Genomic DNA, 7123 nt, shown 5'->3' on the forward strand with positions numbered 1-7123 from the left:
AGATAATTTATATGTAGCACATGTAAATGTATATTATAAATATAAAATAACATATTTTGTGAATATATATATGATTTCTTTTGCTAAATAGCTGGATATCTTAAAAGTTTCATTAAACCAACATACAATAATACATTCATAAGATTGGGAGGATACAGGATGTCACATACCATCAATCACAAAAAGATAAAGCTGTCCCCTGGGAGTAAGAATCAGAAGTCCACAATTCCGTGAGTGACCTAGATGTCCTTGAAAGTCCCTGGGATTTAGAATATAAATTGCACCTTATAAATGTATCTCCAGAAAGCACTTCCTCATCACTATTTTTACCAGAATTTTCTTTCTTGGTCTACTTTTGTGCATCTTCGACAGTAGGCAAGGCTAGATTTCTAAAATACTTGCCATATAAATTATGGCTAAGCTTCTGAGTTCTCCTGTGCTTTGTGACTCAGACTAAGAATAATAAGACAAAACTCTTTCCTACTTCTCATGTACATTGGAGGTGAGGCCTGGATAACACTGAAATGAGGGAGGCAGGGAAGTCAGCATGCACATGAGCCAGGAGGTGTTTGGCTTTAAAGTTGTTCAAGGCTCACCTCTCTCTTGACTAAATATATATACTCAAATACTAATTATAGATAATTCTGTACACATAGAGCCCTTACATTATGAACCCTACAACATCTCACTCTTGATGTTTATATTTTAGTCACATCCTAATTACTTTGTTTCTATGGTTCAGCAAAAAAAAAAATCTGATGCTTCAATAACAAGAAGCTCTCACCTTACTGCTGATTAACCCAGTCTTCAGATACATATGGCAATCTTTCTAGAACTGAATGTCACCTATAACTAAGGTGACAAAAGAAAAATTATACATTCTCAAATCCATTTGAATAATTATTTTGATCTTTAGTTAAGTTTCTTAAAAACAATAAATGAAAAAATATGTAAAAATAATAAAGTGTACAAAATATGGAGGCATCAGAATGCACACATTTATTTGACTTTTTTTTCATTTTTAACTGCTCATAGATGAAATGCAAACAGCACATGTATATAGGCATAGAACAAAGAGCAAGACACAAATTACAGTTAAGCAAAATATCAGAATATTGAAGATGTGGAGGTTTGTCAATGGAAAGATGAAAAGTACCAGTGGCGTAAGCAGGGAAACAATAGCTACAAGCTTAGAGACATTGACATTGATACTGTAAAGATTTGACAATTAACATTTGAGTCCTTAAAAGCCAAACCAAAATGTCTGTCTAACAACAAGGGTGACAGGAACTGCCAAGTAGGTTGGGTAGCAGATTCTGGCATCACTCAGGGAAGGGAAGTCACAGAATCTGTAATTCATAGCTCTGAAGCCACTGCATCCACAGCCCCCTGAGTAGCAGCTTCTAGATCCACAGCCCAGGGATTGGCAGCTGCTGCACCAAAAGCCCAGAGATCCAGCATATGATCCCCGGCAGGGACTGCAAGGTGTGGAGCTCCTTGCAGTCCCGGCAGGGAATGCAAGGAGTAGCAGGCTGTCTGGCAGGGTCTGAACACCACACAAGACCCCTGGCAGCCAGTGTTCAGAGAGGATTCCACCTGGCAGGGTATAGATACCATGCAGGACCTCTGGCAGCAGGTGGGCTCAATGCAGGCCTCCTGACAGCCAGTGTTCAGAGAAGATTCCACTTGGCAGGGGCTGGGAGAGCAACTGGTAGTGGTGTAGACCAGTTTGCTGGGGTCGGAAGAACCACAGGGGGAACCTGAAGAGGGCAGGCTGTGCCTAAGGGAGCAGGAGGAGAATGCTCCAGAGCAGCAACTGTAGGCCATGTTGAGAGCAGATGTGAGCTCAGCTGGATGTAACCTGAGAAGATTCTAAAGATTTTCGTCACAGTGATGGGCTTAAATAATATCAGCAAAGGGCGTGGTACCAGGCTCAGCCTTGTTCATTTTTTTTGCCCTCTCTTCTATTAAGTAAGAATGCTGTCATCTTTCTGTAATTCTATAATTTCAATTATTCTTAAATACTTTCCTGTACCGTATGTTTAGAGATGTTGTAATTTCCTTAACACACAGAAAAGCAATGAGCTACTCCTATCTTAGAAATGTCATGACTGTTTTACAGCAAAGCTTATCCCATCACATCCAGGAAAATTCCCTCTTCTCATATATATGAGAGAGAGAACTTATTAGAAATATGTTTGCCTTTTATTGTAGAAAGTAACAATAATATTCCTTTCTTGTTGTTAAGAGATTTGAAGCATTACTTTGGGCTTTGAATGAAATGTACTGAAGATTGACCATACTTGTCTTCATCTTTTCTGCTTTTTTGTAATTATGTATCAGGGACACAGTGTATTGGCACATGGTTCATCTTCAATAGCAAACAGACAATGTAAGTCAATAAAACTGAATAAGTTTGAGCCTTAAATGAGATAGGTTTCATTCAGTTTGCTGTATGGCTCAGAACTTCTAGATGTGGCCAACCAGTTACTGGTCTAACTTAAGACCCGAGCCATGAGACACAATCCGTGTCTGACAGTGCTTGGATGGCCAAGAAATGAACACTAGGTGAACACTAGATGGCTGAGACACCTAGGGTAGAACTAAACATGACTGACAAAAACAAAAAGTCAATGAAATGATTCCTAGCGATATTCCGCTATACTCGTGGTTCGATGCCTAGCCCAAGCGTCATCAGAGAGGCTTTCTCCAGTAGATGATAGAAACAGTTAGAGAGACCCTGAACCAAACATTAAGCAGTTCTGGGGAACCCCAGAGAAGAGGGGGATTCAGAAGGATCAAGGGAATCGGAAGACACAGCCCACAGGATCAACTAACCAGATATCATAAAGGATCACAGATACTGAAGCTGCAATCATGGAGTCTGCATGCGTCCACAATAGGTAGGTCCTCTGCATTTATGTTGTGGTTGTTTAGTTTGGGATTTTTATGGAACTCCGAACAGTGGAACTATATGGTTTTCTAATTCTTTTGCTTGCTCTTGGGACACTTCTCTCCTACTGGGCTGCCTTGATATGAGGGCTTGTACTTAGTTTTATTGCATCTTGTTTTGCTGTGTTCATTTTATATAACTGCCAGGCTGCTCTTTTCTGAAGGGAAAATGTGGGAGCAGTGGATCAAGAGGAGAGGGGAGGTAGGGGGCTGGGAGATGTGAGACGAGGCTGTGGTCAGAATTTACTGTATGAGAGAAGAATACAAGAGAGAAAGAAAGATACTTTTGATCCTAGATCCTGCGTGTCTGACATATAGCCTGAGGTTGTATGGTTCTCATCTATGAAAGCATGGAGGGTTCGGTTCCAACACTGCATGATACAGGAGTTTCCCTGACTGTGGATCACCCTGAAACCGTTTTCATAGACATCGCTTTGCATGGGCTTCTGAAGGCAATAACTGAGGCTGGAGAAGATATGGGGATTCCTAGGAGAGTCTGACAACCAGCCTTAACACAGGGTTTTGGTGGGTAACTTAAGCTACCCCTCCACATATGGGGAGGATTTGCTCTTCCTCCTGATCCATCTCCTAAAGAAGATTTTGGAGATGAGAAATAAAGATGAAAAAAGTTTGGTTGGATGGTGGTAGCACATGCCTTTAATCCCCGTACTTGGGAGGCAGAGGCAAGTGGATCTCTGGGAGTTTGGGGTTATCCTGGTCTATAAGAGCTAGTTCCAAAACAGGCTCCAGAAAAACCCTTTCTCGAAAAACCAAAAAAAAAAAAAAATCTGAATATATCAAATCATACTTACAGTATTTAAAATAGAATACAAGTTTGGTGAATAACAGAAAATTCAGGTGCTTTTTTTCCCCCTTGGGGACATTAGGTAGGGTTAATGAAGAAATCATTTTACTTGTCTATGCACTTATTTCCACTTGCTTATTCTGTAGTTATACAGCTTCTGTGACACCTGTTTCTACTTATTGTCTACTAAACACAGCTATAGTCTGTTCTGTGTATGGCAAAATAGAGTTTCTCAGAGGTAAAATAAAATAAGTTGTCTTTAAAAGATGATCATCAGTCTCAGCAGAGGAAAAGATGCATCAACTCAGAGCTTACACCTACACCTGAAGCAAAGCTTTGAGAAACTAGCATGTGTCGGTCTTACCAAAAGAAGAAGAAAGTATCACTAAAGGAAGAATATAACTAGTTCCATGTCAGATTTTTAAAGTCATTCAAATACATAATTAATTCAGGTGATTTGATTTCTTAATCTGACCCAGACTGTCCAAATAATGCTTTATAAACCTTTATTGTTCCTGCAAAATTGATAATAAAGTTCACCATCTTGACAAAGGATGGTATCATAGTCAATAATATTGTATAAAGCAAGAATGACAATGCCAAGGTATTGTTGAGCAGCAGAATGTTTTTATTGACTATGCATATATCAGAGAGAGAGAGAGAGAGAGAGAGAGAGAGAGAGAGAGAGAGAACAGTCAGAGGCATCTGGAAATGTTCAGAGCATGGAGAGGGAATAGACTGAATCTTGGACTTGGACACAAGAGGGAAGAGAGGCAGGGAGAGTGAGAGGGGGAAGAGAAAGAGATGGCCGTGAGAGGAGGGGAAAGAAAGCACAGAGCTGGTACACAAGAGGGCTATAAGGGAATGTGAACCTGGGGAAGGGAGGCCCCTGAGCTTGAGAGGCTTAGGATAGGGGCAGGGGAAAAGAGCCAGAATGGCAGCACGGACTCTGAAATGTTGATCAGGTTCTTGTGAAAGTGAGGGAGTCTGGATGCCAGCACTTTGGGAAGCTAATAACCACGAAGACAGGCATTTGTCCCTTCTGCCCGTGATAAGGAAATGGCTCCTTTGGAATAGGGGAACCAGCTTCCTGAGGAATGCTGGCTTTTTTCTAACTGCCAGTATATGTAACTGACAAATATAAATTAAGAATCTTATAAAGAATGCATTTGTGACTATGCTAAATGCTGGAATTGGTATTATTCCCAAACAATTTGAGTTATTCTACCATTTAGGGTGGAAATGTGTGTGTGTGTGTGTGTGTGTGTGTGTGTGTGTGTGCATGTGTGTAAACCATGTTAGTAAACCATGTTGGCAGGTATAGAGTTCCTTAGCTTGTCAATCACTGTCTTCATCCCTTCTGTGGCATCATTGCTTTAGAAGGCTTATTTCATTGACTTTAAATTTATAATTGGAATAATCACATCCTATTTTTTGTTTTCCTTTATAGGAATAATTGTAAAATATTGTTTCAACATTAGAGTAAATGATTAAAAAATGAAAAGTTACCATCAAATCTGTACATCAACATGCCTTTTCATTTGATAACACTAAGTGATAATCTTGAAATCAGCCGTCTCATATTAATTTTTACTCTTTTAGAGTATACACTGCTAAGTGTGGAGAGAGGCTATTCAGATGTATGTTAAGCATACTATCTACAATTAAACACCTAGGTTTGACAAAATATTACACAACTGAATTAATTTTAATACTGAATCCACTTAACATGCTCAAGAGAAAATATCCATCTTAATTGTCTAATATCTGACAACAATTGGTTTTATTCTCCAAACAATATAAACAAGATTTGACATTCATTTATCCAACATTTTTCTCTTCTAGATTCTCCCTAAAGAGGATTATGAAAATACAAAGACAACTCTGTCTGTTGTCTCTGTTTCTCTCTCTACATAGGTTCAAAGTGTTCAGTTTTCCTTGGCTTAGTTTGTGCCTTTGCTACTGCAGGTAAAACGTCATGGTAATGCTCCATAATCACACAGTAAAATCAGTAGAAAATGAGGAATCACATTGAGAAGCATAGTCTTTAGTAGATTTCTTGGGAAACACAGAGTTACACTCCTCAACTTCAGTAAAGAAGTAAGGACATTGCTCTCATTCTATATCCAGTAAGACAGGTGTGCTCCTCAGAACATTGTAGCAGAACACTAGGACCAAAGTCAAGAGGAAAGGGAGGATTTCCTGGACATGATGAAACAAGTGCTAGTATAATAGTTATCATGTCATCTATATCAAGAAAGTTACAATACACATAAATGCACTGTACAGTAAATGATTCAAATGCAACTACAACTACAGAGATTGATGAGTTGCACATTTGTAAACCAGGAAGCACACAAATAAGGAAAGGATGAAAAAGCTGGGCACCACACCCATTTCTGAGAGTATAAAAAAATGCCTCTATCCACAGGGTGCCCTTAAAATTCAGAACATTTTCAGTTAATTCCAGCTGAATTCAAATTTCAACATGGCCTGTAATTGTTGCTTTGGAAACTTTTCCTCCTCTTCCTATAAGCACTACCTGTCCTCCTCTGGTTCCTCCTAATGCTGTTCTTGCCCCCAGCAATCTGGCATTACCAGCTGTTCTCCCAGTACCACCAGCTGGAATTATTTCTGCACAGGGGATGTACCACCAGCTGCCAGAGGTCGTGTGTGATAACAAGCCCCTGCCAGATGTCCAGCTTCTACCACAGAGGCTGCTTTCTTAGTAGTCCCTGTCATCAGCCTATGCTAATCTCTGGGTTTTAGGTTCAGCCACTGTTACTTGCTGGCCTATGGATAAACTACTCAGCTTATCAAGTGTCTTCGGGTCTCTGAAGTATGGAGTCTCTAACTTCCTTTCCTTTAATAATAGATCTCAATCCTGCTAGCCAGTCTATATGGTTCGTGTATCTGCCAGTGTTCGTGATAGAGACCACTCTTTGCTATTTGCTTCTATAGAATTAACTGTTGGGTTTTTAGGCTCTTATTGTAACAAAGTTGATTTTGTCCCATAGCATTGGTTTCCATGTTCAATCTCGATCTTTTTATCTTCTCTTTAATGGCTTCTTTCGTCCTCAACTTCAATTAATGTAAAACACCAAATTAAGCCTTACTGACTGTACTCTTTAGCTATACATATGTTATTTGGTTTTCTTCCAAGAGTATTTGGAAATTAAATATTTAATTCAATCAATTTATGTGATCTGACACATCACTATATTGTTCCCGTTATTACTAGGTGGATTTTAGTTTCTGAATTTGCATATTTAAGAGACTTAATAAAGATGAATATATTGATTTTGGAACCAAAGTAACAAATTATTTGTTATTGGTTATGTTCCTTATTGGAGGAGTAGTTAATAA

At 39.1% G+C, this 7123-nt stretch overlaps 1 pseudogene; it reads right to left on the minus strand.

Moving 5' to 3' along the window:
* Positions 1-1243: 1243 nt before the first annotated feature.
* LOC121465302 lies at positions 1244-1827 on the minus strand (annotated as a pseudogene).
* Positions 1828-7123: the final 5296 nt, after the last annotated feature.

The sequence above is a fragment of the Microtus oregoni genome, unplaced genomic scaffold (assembly GCF_018167655.1).
Source record: "Microtus oregoni isolate MIOR12 unplaced genomic scaffold, Mior012 000030F_ref0000283, whole genome shotgun sequence".
Taxonomy (NCBI): domain Eukaryota; kingdom Metazoa; phylum Chordata; class Mammalia; order Rodentia; family Cricetidae; genus Microtus; species Microtus oregoni.